Source organism: Schistocerca piceifrons, chromosome 8, assembly GCF_021461385.2.
Source record: "Schistocerca piceifrons isolate TAMUIC-IGC-003096 chromosome 8, iqSchPice1.1, whole genome shotgun sequence".
Lineage (NCBI taxonomy): Eukaryota > Metazoa > Arthropoda > Insecta > Orthoptera > Acrididae > Schistocerca > Schistocerca piceifrons.
Window position 1 is genome coordinate 118,365,670 of NC_060145.1, and position 22,506 is coordinate 118,388,175.

Sequence of the window (22,506 nt, forward strand, 5' to 3'; positions counted from 1 at the left end):
GACCGATGATTGACTTTCCTCATTTTCCCTGGATGAAGCTATATCCGAATTTCCAGGCTCCTTGCTCTCTTCTGCATTCCGCATGAGATTAACTTCTTCTTGCGCGCTATAACAGTACCGTGGTTTCATCTAATTTCGCGACAATAGCTCCATTAACATTGTCCTACCTTCTTCCGATATCTACAAAAAATGTTTCTGGTTCTTTTTGTCTCCTGCTTTGTGCAGTTCCTTTTCCAGGACTGGAAGCTGTTGTAATTGGATAGTTATTCCTTACTGTGCTTCCTTTACGTCTTCTTCCAACTATTTAGCTAATTTCGCGACCTTCTTGGCTTCCATAGACTCACCCCTTGCTTCCATCGTTAATCTTTTTACATCTTTCAAATACATGCTCAAAATATCCCATATTATCTACATCTATTTCCTAGTTATCATCACGTAACATTTCCTTCCTTGCTGCCTCGTTCTTCTGTTTCATTTTCTGCAAAAATTTCAGTAAATCAAGTGCTGATTTAGTTTGCTCGTCTTTTCTGCTGGGAGTTGACACTCCTGAACTCAATTGGGAATGCGCCTGCGGTGGTGAAACTTCTTTGCGGCTCCCTTACACCCAGTAATCTCTGATCCTTTCGATTGCGGCTTCGTGTCGCAAAGCGACCGTTCTCCATGACACATCCGATCTCAACTTCTGTTCAGTTTGAAGCACGGATGGATTTTGTATTGACCAATCCATCGGAAATGTTATCTGCTTCTCCCTCAAACCTCATAATTTCCTGTCTTGATCCCACTATATACTTGAAATTTCCACTAACTTAACACCCGAGTGCTCTCGCCTGACTCCTAGTACTCATTCAAATACACATTCAAAACACCTTGCACTTTTTTTGTTGTTGTTGTTTTCATTAGTCTTCTGGCTGGTTTTATGCGGCCGGCCACGAATTCCTCTCATGTGCCAACCTCTCCATGTCAGAGCAGCAGTTGCAACCTATGCCCTTAATTATTTGCTGGATGTATTCCAATCTCTCTCTTCCTCTGGAGCTTTTGCCCTTTACACCTCGCACTAGCACGATGTAAGTCATTCCCTCATTTCTTAACGGATGTCCTATCATCATGTCCCTTAGTCTTATCAGTGTTTTCGACATATTCCTTTCCTCTCCGATTCGGCGCGGAACCTCCTCATTCTTTACCTCATCAGTCTATTTAATTTTTAACATTCGTCTGTAGTACCACATCTCATATGCTTCGATTCTCTTCTGAACCTGTTTTCCCACAGTCCATGTTTCACAACCATACAATTCTGTACTCCAGACCTACATTCTCGGGAAATTTCTTCCTCAAATTAAGGCCAATGTTTGATACTAGTAGATTTCTCTCGTCCAGGAATGCCCTTTTTGCCATTGCTGTCTGCTTTTGATGTCCTCCTTGCTCCATTCGTTATTGGTTGTTTTACTGCCTAGATATCAGAATTCCTTAACTTCAACTACGGTTCGAAATTCCGAGAACTTCTTGCATACAGATACATAAAATATTATTAAACCCTTCCTAAATAATTTCGGCGCTGCACCAACGCTGAAAGATCGCTAGGATGCGGAGTAGAATCCTCACAAGCAAGAGAAAGCTGAAATATCACATAGATACTCCATTTAATTCGCGCCAGCAGATGTTCTGTGACTAACGCGGACTTATGTCTCAAGAGATGTGATTGTAAACCAGTCTAATTTTAAATTTCAAAAATTTTAGTTCTCTCTTTGCTCTACGAGCTCTGTATTAGCCAAAAAAATTTGAGAAAAATTTCAGAAACTTTTAAAGTGCAAGTTTATATTAGTGACTGCATCACGAAGTCTCCAGTCGCTGACGTGACCAAGGCACGGGTATGCCAGAAATGTACTATCACCGCCTATAGCTTTAGGTAATTAACCTGTATCGGTATGTAGATGCCCAATGAAGACTGTAAACTATCATTTGTTACGCAAATACTGGTGGAACAGTGATACTGTAATAGCTAGGTATCCTGCATACCTGTTTCGCTAGATAAACAATCAAACAACTCGCATTAATGAGTTTTATCACAACAAGACAAGCCAAATACTTAACTTTGATAGTCTTCTTCAGAACAGACAAGCACAAGTAACACTTCTGGTGCTAGCGACCGCTACTAACAAATGTCTGCCAACTAAACTGCAGTAACTGCTGATCTCTAACTGAGCTACGTAGAGATTGCTAAACAAGAGGCTGCGATGCGTCTGATAATGAAGTGGGTAACGTTGAAGCTGCTATCAAAGTGGGCTGCCACCAGTCGGACCCTGCGCTTATGTCGTCATCAACTGGGCGCCGCTGATGCCGCGTTGTCGTCCAGGAGGGAGGCCGGTCAATGTGCGATTGGCTGATCTCTTCTCGAAGCCTTCTCTGCTCTGTCGTTCCCGACTGGCACACCGGCGTTGACTTAACGCCATAACATGGTCCGTACTGTGTCGGGCGACCCCTTTTCGTGACCAGTTTTTAATACAGTATTCGCAAATGCTGTCCTACCTGGCGTTACCAGCTTTGACTGCTATCTGGTTGTGAAATTGCTAGCCCACCCAAACGTAATTCTCAAGAAATAAAACACATGGAAGTACGTCATGTATTGGCAGTCACCATCAGATAATCTTTAATATGTCCGCATCTCGTGGTCGTGCGGTAGCGTTCTCGCTTCCCACGCCCGGGTTCCCAGGTTCGATTCCCGGCGGGGTCAGGGATTTTCTCTGCCTCGTGATGACTGGGTGTAGTGTGATGTCCTTAGGTTAGTTAGGTTTAAGTAGTTCTAAGTTCTAGGGGACTGATGACCATAGATGTTAAGTCCCATAGTGCTCAGAGCCATTTGAACCAATCTTTGATAAAAATAAAGGAATACGCTATTTTCAAATCAAATTAATTCCATCTACGTATCACTTTCAGATTCCCGTGTAGTGCCACTCAGATTTTGGATAACATACTTACGCGTCCTTATCTTGGAGGCAACGTTTACGGTACGTTTTTTGAAAGATAATGTTCTGCTTACGCTTAGTCCTAGATAATTAGTGGGATTTTTGATATCTGAGCACAGATTTATTAAAAGATATCTCCAGTTGATGATTCGTGTGTCTGTCATTTATGCGAAAGCAACTAGCCTCAGTCTAGTTAAGATTTAGTGTAAGCCTCAATTTCTTATAGTGTTCTCTTACAGTTCATATATCGTCTGTTAGAGGGATCCGGTGGCCGCACACTTTTTATGTCTGGCTGGCAAATTCAGTTCATCACTATACCCAAATACCTTGCAATAGTGTTAGACGTGTTTGAGGTAATATGTTGTTGTTGTTGTGGTCTTCAGTCCAGAGACTGGTTTGATGCATCTTTCCATGTACTCTATCCTGTGCAAGCTTCTTCATCTCCCAGTACCTACTGCAACCTACATCCTTCTGAATCTGTTTAGTGTATTCATCTCTTGGTCACCCTCTACGATTTTTACTCTCCACGTTGCCCTCCAATACTAAATTTGTGATCCCTTGATGCCTCAGAATATGCCCTACCAGCCGATCCCTTCTTCTAGTCAAGCTGTGCTACAAATTTCTCTTCTCCCCAATTCTATTCAATACCTCCTCATTAGTTATATGACCTACCCATCTAATCTTCAGCATTCTTCTGCAGCGCCACATTTCGAAAGCTTCTATTCTCTTCTTGTCTAAACTATTTATCGTTCGCGTTTCACTTCCATACATGGCTACAATCCATACAAATACTTTCAGAAACAACTTCCTGACACTTAAATCTATACTCGATGTCACCAAATTTCTCTTCTTCAGAAACGCTTTCCTTGCCATTGCCAGTCTACATTTTATATCCTCTCTGCTTCCACCATCATCAGTTAGTTTGTTCCCCAAGTACCAAACTCCTTTACTACTTTAAGTACTGCAGCAAGCACCGCAACGAGCTCCAACAACGACAAAGGTAACGATGCACGATACCTCGCACCAACATAGCTTCACGTTGCATGCACTGACGCAGATAGCAAGCAGCTACTGCCCTTACTACCCGTCCTACTGTCGCAGAGGTTTTTTTCCCTTGGCGCTTGCCTTGGCACTTTTTTTCCTCTGCTCATACAACCGCTACCCTTCGATTGCTTTCGTCTACTTTATATCTCCTGATGGACCATGGTAATGAGTAATCTTACCCAGACGCGTGGATAACAACACAGCCCGCATCCTGTGACTCCTGATTCAAAAACTAACATGTTATACGGAGGTGACAGTAGAACTTTTGGTTTCGTCACCACGTTGGTGTGGGCGTGGAGGGGCCCCATCCTATAAAATACTACTTTAAGTGTCTCATTTCCTAATCTAATTCCGGCAGCATCACTAGATTTAATTCGACTACATTCCATTATCCTCGTTTTGCTTTTGTTGATGTTCATCTTATATCCTCCTTTCAAGACACTGTCCATTCCGTTCAACTGCTCTTCCAGGTCCTTTGCCGTCTCTGACAGAATTACAATGTCAAAGTTTTTATTTCTTTTCCATGGATTTTAATTCCTACTCCGAATTTTTCTTTTGTTTCCTATACTGCTTGCTCAATATACAGATTGAATAACATCGGGGAGAGGCTACAACCCTGTCTCACTCCCTTCCCAACCACTGCTCCTTTTCATGCCCCTCGACTGTTATAACTGCCATCTGGTTTCTGTACAAATTGTAAATAGCCTTTCTCTCCCTGTATTTTACCCCTGCCACCGTCAGAATTTGAAAGAGAGTATTCCAGTCAACATTGTCAAAAGCTTTCTCTAAGTCTACAAATGCTAGAAATGTAGGTTTGCCTTCCCTTAATCTATTTTCTAAGATAAGTCGTAGGGTCAATATTGCTTGCCTCACGTGTTCCTATATTTCTACGGAATCCAAACTGATCTCCCCCGAGGTCGGCTTCTATCAGTTTTTCCATTCGTCTGTAAAGATTTCTTGTTAGTATTTTGGTTTGAAGTATAACGAATGAATAATGTGGTAGCCAGAAAGGACCCCGGCGGTAGCCCGTTGTTCAGCTTTTCTTATTTACTTGTAGTGTCGCGTTCTACAACACAAAGTATGCTTGATATCATACTACTGAGTAGCCTCAGTATTTTGTACCATGTTTACCCTATTCGCTTTGTACAGAAGATCCTCCTTAAAAACTTCGCCGTAAGCAGCAGTTAATTTACGAGCTTACTGATGTTCTTTTCTTGTCTTTGGAATCTTACCTCTGTGACACGTATTATCTAGGAGCGCTACGCCCTACACAAAAAACTGCGTTCAGCGAAGTGGTTAAACATATCTCAGCATTAACTCAAGGTGTGCCGGTAGGATGTACGTTTCGCACACGATGATCTCTCTTGATACTCATCTGCGGCGGTTGACATCTAGCGTCTAAGTAGTCTAGTGATAAGTAATAATGAATACTACCGAATCATCATTTACATTCTTTGCCTTGCTTCCGTCAAAAATATTCATTCGCTCTTTATCCAGCAATTAGCTCTATAACTATTCACAATGGCTTCCTTATTTTATTTCACACAAACCTTCTAGTATGGCGACGCTAAATAGTGGGCGATTTTTGACCGAGAAGGCATCGTTATTGCTATAAACCGCATCAGATAGTTCAGCGGCTGAATAAGATATAAGCTCGCCATGAATAAACGATTTCTTCTTGCAGTCATAAGTGAAATCTGACCGTTCCCGGGAGGGAAGCTAAGAGCAATGCGCTGCAGCATGCCGAGTAATGGAATTCCTGATGCGATCGTGTGTCGCTGCTCCTTGTGGCCACCTCATTCCATCCGTCCTTTCCTGATCTCGCATTGTACCAAACTCAATTTCCCGGAGAGGATTTTCTCCAGCGAAATTTCGTTTTATCGAATTCCTTCAGTAAGAAGGTGCGAAGTCCGCGCCGTCGGCATCTTGTGCAGTTAACGAACTTGTCTGGAACCTTCCGTTCAAAGTCGTATGATATTCGAACTGGATATACGTGAGTAACCTAATCTTTTGTTAATGACTCCTTTCTATATTGTTCCCTTTTTTAACTTGAATTCGTTATCAGGTACTTCATTATCAAAGAACCGCGCAAGAAGCTGTTTTCATAAAGCTAGAAACCTCTACAAGGGATAAAATGTGTTCAGAGAGATTTTTTATAAGTTCTTAAAGAGAGTATCTGATTGATATGCGCAATGGGATGGTTGTAACTAACGTAAGAACCAGTGGAAGACTACTTCTCAGTTAAACAGTCAGAAGTATTTAATCATAATATGTTTGTTTGACGGTTTATCTTCCGTAGGAGCTGTTATAATCGGTACGACTGCTGCAGCATGTGCTAACAATCTGTATCAAAACTCTGCTTATAAAAACTGCATTTTACAGGGCCTTTTACCTCGATTCTATTGCATACAGTGAGGTACTATCAAACATTTTGAATAGCCTTTGGAGAAGGGACTATTGGTGTACCCAACACGATTGTAATTATCCAACACTACAGGGTCAAAGTTTTAATAATACACACTTTCACCACCTTAGACAAATGAAGAAAATCGGCTGGTTTTGTATACGGTGCACCTTAAGAGATTTATGGAGGTACCCCATACTTTATTGGTGTTTCCTGAGAACCACCCTCCCCCCACAAAGAAAGAAGAATGTTTTCAAAGAACCTTTATCCATTATCGAGAAACACCCCAAAAACGTGGTTTTTGGGTATCAAAACCAAGCCGCCAATTCCAAGGCCATTCACAGCAAACGGTTGTTTACTATATATTTCTAAGATATCTATGCCGCACAACCTTGAAAATTTCATACATTTTTGGAATGTGACTTTTAACAGCCGTCAAGTAATGTATAAAATGCGTGTTTGACCACCACCTGCTTTTTTATTTGAAAGCCAAATATCGACCGGTTTCAGTCGCAGTCCACCTTCACGGACTAGAGTTAAAACAGTTTAAGCCACAACATCACATCTGTCATTACTTAAATAAGACCACGTCTCATGTGTAGAGCATGTCATGAATTCCAGTATACAACACAGGACTTTTAAAAGCAAACACATTAGTGTGTTTGCATGGCACGTATATAAAAATAACACAAGTAAAAGCATTCAGGTACTGGGGAAAAATTATCTGCTGTGATGGAAGATGCTTTCGATTAATTACATCACGAATAGCTGAGCCTAAAGATCCATTTAACAAAACAAATTAAGAAGCAGTTCGTAAAAGCAAGTTGCAGGCCCACGTAGCCATTACTGAAGCCAAAATCTTCTAGACTGTGAGCACCGATCATGTTCCTCTTCAATTTCTTCTTACACAATCGATGTTTCTACGGCCTGCTAGGATTATTTTCAGCATACAGCAGTGTTCCCAGTTAGCTGAGTACAAAAAGGAAACATCAGAAGCACCGATAGAAGGCCGCACCATCGATTGTGTAATACGAAACAGGAGAGGAACATGACGCCGCCTCTCTACCTAGAAGATCTTATGTTTACTTTAGTACAGTGATATAGGCAACGAGGAAAACTAAAATATATACACTACTGTTCATTAAAATTGCTACACCAAAAAGAAATGCAGATGATAAACGGGTATTCATTGGACAAATATATTATGCTAGAACTGACATGTGATTACATTTTCACTCAATTTCGGTCCATAGATCCTGAGAAGTCAGTACCCAGAACAACCACCTCTGGCCGCAATAACGGCCTTGATACGCCAGAGCATTGAGTCAAACAGAGCTTGGATGACGTGTACAGGTACAGCTGCCCCTGCGGCTTCAACACGATACCACAGTTCATCAAGAGTAGTGACTGGCGTATTGTGACGAGCCAGTTGCTCGGCCAACATTGACCAGACGTTTTGAGTTGGTGAGAGATCTGGAGAATGTGCCGGTCAGGGCAGCAGTCGAACGTTTTCTGTATCCAGAAAGGCCCGTACAGGATCTGCAACATGCTGTCGTTCATTATCCTGCTGAAATGTAGGGTTTCGCAGGGATCGAATGAAGGGTAGAGCCACGGGTCGTAACACATCTGAAATGTAACGTCCACTGTTCAAAGCACCGTCAATGCGAACAAGAGGTGACCGTGACGTGTAACCAATGGCACCCCGTACCATCACGCCGGGTGATACGCCAGTATGGCGATGACGAATACACGCTTCCAATGTGCGTTTACCGCGATGTCACCAAACACGGCTGCGACCATCATGATGCTGTAAACAGAACTTGGATTCATCCGAAAAAACGACGTTTTGTCATTCCTGCACCCAGGTTCATCGCTGAGTACACCATCGCACGTGCTCCTGTCTGTGATACAGCGCCAAGGGTAACCGCAGCCATGGTCTCCGAGCTGATGGTCCATGCTGCTGAAAACGTCGTCGAACTGTTCGTGCAAATGGTTGTTGTCTTGCAAACGTCCCCATCTGTTGACTGTGGGTTCGAGTTGTGGCTGCACGATCCGTTAGAGCCATGCGGATAAGATGCCTGTCATCTCGACTGTTAGTGATACGAGGCCGTTGGGATCCAGCACGGCGTTCCGTATTACCCTTCTGAACCCACCGATTCCATACTCTGCTAACACTCATTGGATCTCGACCAACGCGAGCAGCAATGTCGCGATACGATCAACCGCAATCGCGATAGGCTACGATCCGCCCCCTATCAAAGTCGGAAACGTGGTGGTACGCATTTCTCCTCCTTACACGAGGCATCACAACGACGTTTCACCAGGCAACGCCGGTCAACTGCTGTTTGTGTATGAGAAATCGGTTGGAAACTTCGTTTATGTCAGGATGTTGTAGGTGTCGCCACAGGCGCCAACCTTGTGTGAATGGTCTGAAAAGCTAATCATTTGCATATCACAGCATCTTCTTCCTGTCGGTTAAATTTCGCGTCTGTAACACGTCATCTTCGTTGTGTAGCAATTTTAATGGCCAGTAGTGTATAATTAAATGTAGTTTGCATGCCACTGTTGCTACTTATTCTTAGAATCGTATGAACATCTCATGTCCACATTCCAGCACCACTGTTCAACAACATACACTGAGGCAACAAAATCATGGGCATGCAGTACGCACATATGCAAATGGCCATATTATCACGCACACAAGGTATAGAAGTGTAGAGCATTGATGGAACTGTCATTTGTACCCAGGTGATTGATGTGAAAATGTTTTCGCCGTGACTTTTGGCACACGAGAAGAACTAATAGATTTTGAACGCGGAGAGGTGTCTTGTGCTAAAAGAATGGGATATTCAATTTCGAAAATCGTTTGGAAATTCAGTATTCTGAGATCCACAGTGTTAAGAGAGTGGCGAGAATACCAAAGTTGAGGCTCTACCTCTCACCATGCACAACGTAGTTGCCGAAGCCCTTCACTTAGATCACTCGCAGCAGCGTTTGCGTCAGTGCTAACAGACAAGCAACATCGAGTGAAATAACTGCACCAGTCAATGTGAGACGTACGACTAACGTATCCATTAGGACAATGCAGCAAACTTTGTCGTAAATGAGCTACGGCAGCAGACGACCAACACGAGTGACTTTAGTAACAGTTCAACATCACCAGCAGCACCTCTCTTGGATTATTCACCATATCGGCTGTCCCCTGGACGACTGAAAAACCGTAGACTAGTCAGATGAATCCGGATTCCAGTTGGTAATTGCTGAGGGTAGGGTTCGAGTTTGCTGCAGGCCCCACGAAACCAATGACCCACATTGTCAATAAGTCACAGTGCAACATGGTGGCGGCTCCATAATGGTGTGGGCTGTGTTTACCTGGAATGGACTGGATTGTCTGGTCCAACTGAGCTACTCACTGACTGGTAAACTGTTATGTTCGTCTACTTGGAGTCGATCTGCAGCCACTCATGTTGCCACATAATGATGGATTTTTATGGATGACAATGCACCGTATTACAGAGCCACAGTTGATTGCTACTGGTTTGAAGAATATTTTGAACATTTCGAGAGCTAATGATCTGACTAACGAGTTTGTCCGACATGAATCTGATCGAACGTCTATGGGCCATAAAAGAGAGATACGTTCGTGCACAAAATCCAGCACCGGCAACACATTCACAATTATGGACGGCTGTACAGGCACGATGACTCACTATTTCTACAGCCACTTTCCTACGACATGTTGAATCCATGCCACATCCAGTTGATGCACTACGCCGGCCAAAAGGATATTTGACACAATAGCGGGAGATATCTCTTGACTACTGTCATCTCAGTGTGTGTCGTATGCGATTGTTGCTATTTACTATCAGAATCGCATGAACATCTCATGTCCAAATCTCAGAAACATTATGTAAACAGATATTTTTTAAGCTATTTGCGACCCATCGTCCTTTAAATGTTTCAGCGACATGACACACCGTCTCTATACAGTGTGAGTCATTAAGTATTGCCACCTAGTATAACTCTGAAAGTATGATAGTAACTGGAAAGTTTGTGCAACAAATCTCGCATGGGACAACGGGGGCCGCAATATGACGTTGGTTTTCTGTTGCTAGGTAGGGTCGCGTAGGAGATGCGAAGGTCAATTTCTTTTTTTTTATGGGATGCTATGGTCTGGTACTTATTTTCTGAGGTTCTAGGCACTACAGTCTGGAGCCGCACGACTGCTACGGTCGCAGGTTTGAATCCTGCCTCGAGCATGGATGTTTGTGGTGTCCTTAGGTTAGTTAGGTTTAAGTAGTTCTAAGTACTAGGGGACTGGTGACCACAGAAGTTAAGTCCCATAGTGCTCAAAGCCATTTTTATTTTCTAATAGCGGCTATTGAGAGGAATACAGTTATGTGTAACAGTAAGGTCTTTGAAGGTCAACGAAGGTCAAAAACATGGCATGAACGTCCATTTACAGAAGGTGATCGAGGTGATGGCCACTGGTATCAAAGCAGTGCTGAAATCTTATCATGGTTTGAGTGAAATTCCTTATCACTTCGGCATTTATCGAAGCACATGCTCTGACAATTCTCTCTCGTATATCGTGCAAATAGTAAATATTCTCCGAATACGGCGTATTCGTTTAAGGTGCCATTGACTTGTAAACACCATTAGACTGTTTCGCAACACAACACTAATAGAAACGGTTAGACTAGTATCGTCGAATCAAGGAATGTGAATGATTTATTCCTCCTAAGAACAAGTCGATATGCCTCGCATTTACCGAGAATGCCAACGAAATTCAGTGAGAGCTAGAGACTTATACAATGAAAGATATCCACAACGTACTCACCCTACACGTAGTACATTTAAATATGTGTGTGATAAATTGAAATCTGGATCTGTAACGCATCGGAAACGTATCCCGCAAAGGAAAATTACTAGCGAGGAAATGGAAATTGTTAGTCTTGCCACTGTGGTTCGAGATCCTTGTGTTAGTTGGCGTCAGATCGCAAGAGAATCCGGCATGAGCCAGAGTAGTTTTGTTTGTGTTCTGCATCGCCATAAATATAATCTTTATCATATCAGTCTCCACCAAGAATTAACTGGTACGGATTATATGCGTCGCATTGAATTCTGCCGATGGGCTCAACTTTAAATTCAGAGGGATGGCACATTCATAAATTTGATTTTATTTACTGACGAGGCTACATTCACGAACTATGGACACGTTAATTTCATAACGTGCATGACTGGGCAACAGAAAATTCATGTTGGCTACGGCAAGTTGCACACCAAAAACAGTGGTCGGTGAATGTATGGTGTGGAATTCTGGGGCACAGAATTATAGGCCCCTATTTCATTGAAGAAAATCTTAATGGTAGGAAGTTGACAGTAAGAACACAGTATATACAATTGCGCACAGTAAATGGAATGACACCATTAATAAACATAGACTTCGATCAGAAATCGGTAGCTAAAGTAGAATATTCAAAATTTCTAGGTGTATGCATTGATGAGGGATTGAACTGGAAAAAATACGCTGAAGATCTGCTGAAACGTTTGAGTTCAGCTACTTATGCTATTAGGGTCATTGTAAATTAGCTTACCATGCCTATTTTCATTCTCTGCTTTCGTATGGCATCAAATTCTGGGGTAACTCATCATTGAGTAAAAGAGTGTTCATCGCACAAAAGCGTGTAATCAGAATAACTGCTGGAGCTCATCCAAGATCATCCTGCAGACACTTATTTAAAGAGCTAGAGATCTCCACTGTAGCCTCACAATATATATATATATATTCACTTATGAAATTTGTTATTAACAATCCGAAAGAATTCAAAAGTAATAGCAGTGTACATGGCTACAACACTAGGAGAAAGGATGATCTTCACTACTCAAGGTTAAATCTAACTTTGGCTCAGAAGGGGGTAAATTATGATGCCACAAAAGTCTTTGGTCACTTACCTAATAGCATCAAAAGTCTGACAGATAACCATATACCATTTGAAAGGAAATTAAAAGAATTTCTTAATGGCAACTCCTTCTACTCATTAGTTGAATTTTTGGATATAGTAAGTGGGTAATTTCCCTACGCCCTCACCAAAAAAAAAAATTAAAAATATTAAGTGTCATGTAGTATTTTGTGTAATGTAATATCTTGGCTAGACACCTGTTATTAACCGGACACGTTCCACGTCATTACGAAGTCTCGTATTCATGATCTATGCAACAAGTACTAATCTAATCTAATCTAATCACCACATTCCTACAAGGAACATTAGGTCTGTTATTGGAATAAATTCCTTTATGAACAAGGAACAGAATAAGGTATCAACACGATGGGTGTCCGGCACATTTTTCGCTGATGGCCAGAAATGAGTTGCAGAGACAATTCCCAAATCGTTGGATTGGACGCGGGGAAGATGTGTTCTCCAGACTTCACGCCTCTGGATTTTTCCTTGTGGGGATTCGAAAAAGATATTATTTATAAAGACGTTCCAACTACACCTGAAGGCATGCGAGAGAGAAATGTTAGAGCATGTGCTTCGATAAGTGCCATGATAAAAAGATTGCAGCACTGCATTGATACCAATGGTCATCACTTAGAACAACTTCTGTAACTGGACATTCATGCCACCATGGTGACCTTCGTTGACCTTTCTGTTGCACATCAATGGATTCATGTCGATATCCGCTATCAGAAAATAAGTACCAAACTATAGCATCCCATTTAAAAAAACAAAGTTGATCTTCATATCTCTGAAGCTACTCCACCTAGCAACAAAAAACCAACGTCATATTATGGCCCCCGTTGTCCCATGCAACTTTTGTCCCATTAACTTTTCACCTACTATCATTTTTTCGGAGTTATTTTTGGTTTCAACAGTTAGTGACTCACCCTGTAGAACAGTCTAACACCCGAAAACGTCGTAAACCCATTAGGCTGCGGATAACAGTTAATTTTTACATTAAAAGATTTGTCCTGTAGCGATAGAAATGTATCCCTCATAGATTGGGGTCGACACTGAGTCATTTCAGGAACTTATCTGCCTATCGATGTCAGAAGACTTACTGGAACTGCTGTGTGGCTGGGGTTATCTGTGGCTAAAAGAGAAAACCGAAGCACCGAAGGCTGGTGCAGTCCCGGCAAGTAGTCTGCCCCGGGACAAGAAAGCGAACAGATTGCTCGCTGGAGTGGGTTGGCGAGCAGCCGGTCTGTATGCTCCGCAGTCAGAGAGGTATGTCCGATGAGCGGGGAAGGCAGCATCAAGCTACAGGCAGCAACTGCAGCATATCCCTCTGGTTTCCTTTCTGTCTGCCGTGTACTGAATATGGCGCCCTGGTGGATCGTGTGCCAGTCAGTTTTCGGTAAATATGGGCAAGAAACTGGTGCGATAATTAAGTCTTTCTGAGCTGTGCTCGCAAGACAATATATATCCGGCAAGCCATTGATAGCTGGAGTTGTTTTTGTCTGCTTACTTTGGTTCAGCTTGCGTTTCGTTCTGGTACATGCTTTTGTTGTTGTTGTTGTCGTTGTTGTGGTCATCAGTCCACAGAGTGATTTGATGCAGCTCTCAACACTACTCTATCCTGTCCAACCTCCTTCATCTCCGAATAACTACTGCAGGCTACATCTTTGTGAATGAACTTACTTACTCTTGATCTCCCTCTACATTTTTACCCTCCACACTTTCCCCCAATATTAAACTCGTGATCCCTTGATGTCTCATAATATGTGCTCTCAAGAGATTCCTTCTTCCAATTAGGCTGTACCAGAAATTTATTTTCTTCCAATTCCATTCAGTACTTCGTCATTAGTTACGTGATCTACCCATATAATCTTCAGCATTCTTCTGTAGCACCACATTTCAGAAGCTTCTATTGACTTCATACATATACTTTCAGAATAGACTTTCTGCACTTAAATTTATATTTGATGTTAAAAAATTCCTTTCCTTAGAGATGCTTTTCTGACAATTGCCGGTGTAAATTTTACATCGTCTCTACTTCGACCATCATCAGTTATTTTGCTGCCCAAATAGCAAAGCTCTTCTGCTACTTTAAGTTTCCCGTTTCCCAATCTAATTTCCTCAGCATCATCTACTTTAATTCTACGACATTCCATTATCTTTGTCTTGTTATTGTTGACGTCCATCTTATATCCTGCCTTCAAGACCCTCCCCATTCCTCTAAAAAGCTCTTCTAAGACCATTCCTGTCTCTGAGAGAACTGCATCATCGACAAACCTCAAAGATTTTCCATCTCTCCCTGGACTTAAATTCCTACTTCAAGTTTTCTTCGGTTTCGCTGCTTACTCATTGTACAGACAATAATTTTGGTGATAGGCAACCACTGCCTCCGTTTCGTGCCAATGTCTCTTACAACTGCCGCCTGGTTTTTGTACGATTTGTAACTAGCTTTTCGCTCCCAGTTTAGCCCTTCTACCTTCAGAATTTTCAGAGAGAGTATTCCCCATGTCCACAAACACTATCTTCTAAATGACGTTGTAGGGTCAGTATTGCCTCGCGTGTTCCTACATTTCTCCGGAATCCAAACTGGTCTTCTCCGAGGTGGGTTTCTACTAGTTTTTCCATTTTTCTGTGTAGAATTCGTGTCAGTATTTTGCAATCATGACTTATCAAACTGACAGTTCGATAAGATTCACAACTGTCCAAACCCGTTTTATTTCGTATTGGGATTTTACATTCTTATGTAAGTCCGTGGTTATGTTGGGTGTCTCATACATCTTGCACGCCAGAAGGATGAGTTTCGTCATGGTTGACTCTTCTAAGGCTATCAGTAGTTCTGGTGGAATGTCGTCTGCTTTCGGGGCCTTGTTTTGACTTAGCTTCAGTGCTCTGTCAAGTACTTAGCGCAATATCGTATCTCCTGCCTCCTCTTCCTCTACGTCGCCTTCTATTCCTGTAACATTTAGCTCAAGTACATCTCTCTTTTATATATATTCTATATGCTCCCAAGTTTCAGCTTTCCCTCCTTTACTTAAGAGTGGTCTTCAATCAGAGCTCTTGATTTTCATACAGCTGTTTCCTTTTCTCCAAAGGTCTCTGCAATTTTCCTACAGACGGTATCTGTCTGTTCCCTTCTGATAAAAGCATCTAAACCTCTAAATTTCTATCGATCTCGTTTTTCAGACGTTTCTATTCCTTTTCACATGCTTCGTTTACTGCATTTTTATATTTTCTCCGCGGGCTTTGCTAGCCCGCGCGGTTCTAGGCGCTTCAGTCCGGAACCGAGCGACTGCTACGGTCGCAGGTTCGAATTCTGTCTCGGGCATGGATGTGTGTGATGTCCTTAGGTTAGTTAGGTTTAAGTAGTTTTAAGTTCTAGGGGACTGATGACCTTAGATGTTAAGTCCCATAGTGCTCAGAACCACTTTTATACTTTCTCCTTCATTAATTCCTGTGATGTAGAAGGATTTCTACTACGCCTTGTCTTTTTACGCAGTTGATCCTCTGCTACCTTCACTATTTAATCTCTTATAGCTACGCATTCGTCTTCTACTGCATCCCATTGCCCTGTTCAAGTCAACTGTTCCTTAAGGCACCCTCTAAAACTCTCAACTACCTCTGGTTATTTCAACTTGTCCAGGTCCCACCTACATAATTTGCTGCCTCTGCCCAATTTCTTTAGTTTAAACCTACAGTTCATAACTAATAAATCGTGATCAGAGTCCACATCTGCCTCTGGAAATGTCTTAAAATTTAAAGTACTATTCCGAAATCTTTCGTAACGTCATGTAATCAATCCGAAAACCTCTGATGTCTTGAGGCGTCTACCACGTATACAGCCTTCGTTCACGACTCTTAAACCAAGTGTTAGCAATGATTAAATTATGCTCTGGTAAAATTCTACCAGGCGGCTTCCTATTTCTATGATCAAATTTCAGACGCTCACCACAATTCCGTTTACGTCTCCCTTAACTACCTCAATAATTTATTTTATCTCATCACACAATTCTTCTGCCTCTTCATCATCTGCGGATGTGTTTGGCATATATACTTGAACTACTGTGCTAGATGTGAACTCCGTGTTTATCTTGGCTACGATAATGCCCTTCCCATGCTGTTCACAGTAGCATACCACTTTCATATTTTCTTATTAATTACTAAACCAAGTTCTGCATTACATCTCTTTGACTTTGTACACTGGTGTCCACAATTAAAGAAACAAACGGAAATTTTGTAAGGTTGCGTTTATTTTATCACAAAACAGTATAAATAAATGGTATTAAAGTAGGAACAGTATAAAGAATATAGGACGTAAACATCCGCAACATGCATAACAGTAGACAAAAATATCGTAGTTTGTTTCCAGCTTAACGGATTTGCACGCACATTCCGAGAACTGGTTAATGTTCTTTGCGTGGAGTTTGACCACCACTGGCGGCAATACATGTTGTGAATGATGTCATCAGTCTCAAGATGAGGCAATAACGCTCATTCTTCCTGCAGAGTTGCTCGCAGTCATGGAGAGCGGTTGGTGGATGCTGATGTGATGCAAGCCATCTCCCTTGTAATCCCAGACGTGCTCTATGCGACTGAAATCGGGAGAGCGAGCAGGCCACGCCATGCGTACAGTATCGTCCAAGAAAACATCAACCATCCGTGCTCTATCAGATCGGGCGTTATCGTCCATCAGTACGCAGTATGGGCCAACAGCACCTCGCAACAACCGAAAATGAGGCCCACAGGTCTCACACGATACCTGACAGCAATTAAACATTGCCGATTCACCCATGCAATTTCATGAAAGAGGGTTTCGAATGGTAAACATGATCCCTGCCCATTACGGATCCTCCTAGATATTTGTCTCTTTTCAAAATGTTTGGGTCCAGAAATCGTGTCTGCAGGTCTTCGACAGTAAAGCCCACTCTGCCGAAGCCCTCTGCGCACCGTTTTCCTCGGTACAATATGTCCAGTGGTTGCTGCGAGCTCACTTGTCACTTGCCGTGCGCTGCAAAGGCAGAACTGTCGTGCCCTTGCAGCCAAATAACGATCCTCTTTTTCTGATGTCCCTCGTGGTCGGCTCTACCCCGGTCTTCGGTGTTCAGTTTCGGTCTGTAAACACCGTCATCACAACCGAGAAACAACAGAACGATTCACACTAAGCCATCTTACCATATCAGTTTGCGATTGTCCTGCTTTCTTTCTTTCTCTGGCCCTCTATCGGAGAGAGTCTGGTAGGCATCTTCTCTGCGCCATACTGCAACGTCTGTAACTGTGTACACAGCGAATATGGATATGGGGCTTCCCGGAAAACACTACCTTGTTTAATTGGTATCCTGACGTCATCATTGGCTTGGCTGTCCATTGACCAGAATGCCATCTTCCCTGCAGAACACGATCTTACGGACATTTGGTTGACAATTTGCGTGATTATATCGTGAATTAGACATAGGACGGGGAAATAGCTGTTGTTGCTTTAATTTTGGACACCAGTGTACTTATAAACCTTTGTTGACCTGATCAGAAGTGCTGTTCCTTGTGCCAGTGAATTTCAGTTATTCTCACTACATCTAGCATTAACTTATCCATTTCTCTTTTTAAATTTTCTTACCTACCTTCCCGAATAAGAGATCTAACATTCCACGCTCCGATCCGTAGAATGCCAGTTTTGTTTTTCCTGATGACGACATCCACCTGAGTAGTCTCCACCCGGAGATCCAAATGGAGGACTATTTTATCTCCGGAATATTTTACTCAAGAGGATGCTACCGCCATTTAACCACACAGTAGAGCTACATGTTCTCGGGAAAATTATGACTGTAGTTTTCCCTTGCTTTCAGCCGTTCACAGTACCAGTACAGCAAAGCTGTTTTGAATGATGTTACAAGGCCACGTCAGTCATCTATACAGTCGCCCCTGCAGCGTCTGAAAAGGCCTCTGTCCCTCTTCAGGGACCACACATTTATTTGACCTCTCAACAGATACCTCTCCTAAATGATAATTAATTGAAACCCTCAGCTGCCGACAGGTGTTGTTGATATACGTCTTACGGGAATCGTCACCTTAGTGTGCGCGAGTAATGAGCGAATGGACAAATATCAATTAGGTACATTACGTACGTAGATTGTGGACAGCTGAGAATGTGGGTCTCACGGGAAGCGTGCAAGGGATAAGTCCCTGCAGTCGTGCTATCCACCTGTGTCCCCGGTGGCTCAGATGGATAAAACGTCTGCCATGTAAGTAGGCGATCCCGTGTTCGAGTCCCGGTGAGGGCACACATTTTCAGCTGTCCCCATAGAGTTATATCAACAACACCTGTCAGCAGCTTAGGGTTTCAATAAATTATCTTTTATTCTAGAGAAGCTGCACGGTCATCAATGGTATCTGTTCTTTCAAGAACAGTTACTATCTTCATACATATAGATACCTCTCCGTTGTTATTGTACCTACGGTACGGCTATCTGTATCGCTGAGACGCGTAAGCCTCCCTACCAACTGTAAGGTCCATGGTTCATGCTACAGGGACGGAAGGGCTGTTTAGTCTGTTTTCCTCGTTACTGCTGTGGGATAGTATAGTAACATGACTGGTACGTAAAATGTAATTCATCAGAATTTGAGCAACATTTAATAACGAAGTCTTTCGCGACGGCACTGATATCTGAAACTTCCTCGGTTTTCTTGCCGCGTCTCAATCTTTCGACGATAGCCTCCATCGTCATCGTCAAGAGCAACTTCTGCTGTGGTGACCTTATACAGCCCGTGGACGGCTTCTGATTGGTCGGCTTGTGACTGGTTGGCGATTACGTACTGCTGTCGCAGACGGTGTCAATGTCTGCGCCGGTGCCGGTTGGAGCCACTGCTTCCGTAGGAACGTAAACCCTGAAAGGAATGTCTCTGCTGCTTCTATGAGCGACATTGTTTGACATACAGTGTCTGCGGTCCGTGTATGAGCGACGTTATTCTAAACTGCCATTGTGGTTTATTGCTGCGATGTCTCATTTAGTTGAATCTCTTACGTCATGTTTCTGTCATGGACTGGTCCAGTTTAATGTTGCCTGCTAGCATGATCTCATGTTTTGTTAAACTGTACATGTTAGTATTGTCTCCATTATAAGTGTACGGCTTGTGTTGGATGCCAAGATACTTCCTCAATCGTCCCCTGTTCTAAATTTGTATTAAGTTGGACTTTTCTCTTTGATTACGTACGTTGCAGCTGGGTAGCTTTACGTGATGTAATGTTTTATATTACGGTTGGTTGATAATTTTTATTTTGGGACCGTCGCAGAGTTGAAAAGAAATATGCGATTGCAATGTTTAATGCGTTAATAGCGCCGAGATTTTATAGCAGATTGATGAATTTATGTGTGAGCTATTGATTATTTTTCTTCTTCTTCTTCTTCTTAGAATGTCGATGACAACCATGGAAATTAGATGAAGTCTAAGCATGTTGCACTACTTTTGGAGTTCCTGATACTGGACCCTCCTACGTCGCGATGCCTGAGGAGATGGTGCAAACAGGACACTGAAAGAAATAGATCGTCGTCTGCTCAACACCACACGCACAGGACACATCTTGGTTATCTCAGAATCCCTATTTTAACATGGCGGCCCTACTTCGGCAAGTACCCCAGCGAAGACGATTAAGTGATCTCCATTTTGGCCTTGACAGGCTATTCCCCGGAGACAGCTCCTCTCTTTCAGCGCTTTCCAGCCAGCGTTGGAACCTCCCTTCCACCTATGTCTTTACTAAAGGTAAGGTACTTGAGATAAAGCTTTCCTTGCTGCGAAGACGTCGAGCGACAGGTTCATGCCCATGAAGTAGGTATCTGCTATCCGTGTTCACTTTGCTCCTTTCGGGTTTTACTGTAACAATTCACCTGAGATCGGGTGGAGCTTTTCCGGCCAGAACCTGGATCTTCTCAACTGGGGTTGGTGCTAACTATCCTATCACTTGGCTTTGACTTTGTGAAGAGCGATAGTAGCCTGTTTGAGTGACAGGATTGGTGCCACATAGGAGAACAATATACTCCTACCGAGTAGCATAAGACTAGAGCCGACGTCCGAAGTGCATTTGGGCCTGCTACCCAACTTGTGCCTCTGTTATTTTAAGGGAGGTAGGACGTCAAACGGGCCGTCTTGGAGCAGGGGAGACACCACAGGACATTTTAATTTCCACTGTCTATACTTTCACGAATAAATTCATAAAACTTTGTCAGCATGACCAGGAAGGATTCAGGATTCACACTCATAGCAGTGGAAGTTCAAAAACATAAAAAAATTAATTTTGTTTTACGTGTGAAAGTTCATCATTTTTTCACCTACTGTTGGCTGCGTTTGTTGCCAACTCTAGAAATTATTTAATTTATGAAAAAAATGAATGTGCTGTTACATTTTAAACTTCATGTTTAGAAAGAACTCAAATTTTATAGTTAATTATCTCAATTTGTACCACAGTTTTTAAGAGGTTTGGAAAATTCTAGAGTTTCGTATTCCTGTAAGTATGGTTTGTATGCTGTGCAAAATTCATCGAAGAATCTCCCTTACTTATGAAGCAAAGTGTACCTATAGCAAAAAATGTAGCCCATGGTAAGTGAACAAAAGGTGTAATACAAATGTAAAAAAGTAGATTATTTTCTTATATTTTTGAACTTCCACCATTATAAGTGTACATCCTGAATCTTTTATGGTCATTCTGACAAAGTTTTATGAATTTATTTTTAAAATTATAGACAGTGGAAATTAAAAATTCCTGTGGTGTCTCTCCTGCTCCAAGCTGTCCCGTTTGACGTCCTACCCCCCTTAAAATTATTATTTCGTGGTGCGACACTCATTCTGATCTTTCATAATGTTCCTTGATTTTCAGACTCCTTTCAAGAATATCCCCAAGACATTTAGAGATAGAGCTATGACCCAGGGAAGTTCCCAGCCATGAGACTTTCAACCCGAACTTAGCATATTTATTACGGAGATAGAAAGCGCTGACTTCTATTTTGTTTGGATTTGGCTCTATGCTGTTGGCCTCGTAATGCTTTCTCATGTCGTCAAGAGCAGACGGAAGTTGTCTTTGGACGTTTTCAAATGACCTATACGGGCTAGTGAAGGCCACACAGTCGGCATAAATAAATGAGGTGCATGTCTCGTCACTGAGGCAATGGCCTTTCCGCAGTGGTTACACCGGTTCCCGTCGGGTCACCGAAGTTAAGCGCTGTCAGGTATGGCCAGCACTTGGATGGGTGACCATCCGGGCTGCCATGCGCTGTTGCCATTTTTCGGGGTGCACTCAGCTTGAGGAGCTAATCGACCGAACAGTAGCGGCTCCGGTCACAGAAAACCATCGTAACGACCGGGAGGACGGTATGCTGACCACGCGCCTCTCCTATCGGCATCCTCATCTGATGATGACACGGCGGTCGGATGGTCCCGATGGCACACTTGTGGCCTGAAGACAGGTTGCTTTATGTCTTGTTACGCGATTAGTCATTGGTATACATGTCAGATAGCGCGGGAGCAAGAACGCTACCTTGGGGAAGACCATTTATGGTTTCGTGCCACCGACTTTTGACATATTGAAAACTGCTGAGCAGCTCAGCAGCGATCTTCGTTAACCCGTAATATTTGGTCGCGTTGTATATCTTCGGGAAAGTATCCTCCTGTTTACCGTTTCGAAAGCCGGACTCATGTCAAGAAAGGCAACACAAGTGACAAGAGCTTTCTCGAAGCCGTACTTGATACGCTGGATAAGATCCAATTCCTGCCCTGTGGAAGACCTCCCTGTTCGGAAGCCGTCTTGTTCTTCATTGAGCTTAACTTCTGTGGGGGGGGGGGGGGGGACCCGGGCTAGAAGGATTTCTTCAAAAAACTCGAACGGGGGACAGATTAAATTTTGGCTGAAAATTGTTCGGGTGATTTGCTGATTTTCCAGGCTTGATCAGAGCGACAACGTGAGCTTCTCTCCAGAACTTCGAAATGTCGATCGTTTCCAGGAAGTTGTTCAACATTTGGCGGAGCCAGCAAGTATCTCTTTTGCTCAGGTGTTTTAGAAATTCTACATATCCATTGTCTTTCGCAGCAGCTTTGCCACCTTTCCGAGCTCGGATACCGTTAGTGAGTTCTTCTGTTGTAATGGGACGGTTGATGCTAT

General features: G+C 42.7%; 1 pseudogene; it reads left to right on the forward strand.

The window, feature by feature from the left end:
- The first annotated feature begins 21,512 nt into the window (after nt 1–21,512).
- Nucleotides 21,513–21,630, forward strand: LOC124712865 (annotated as a pseudogene).
- The last annotated feature ends 876 nt before the right edge of the window (nt 21,631–22,506 follow it).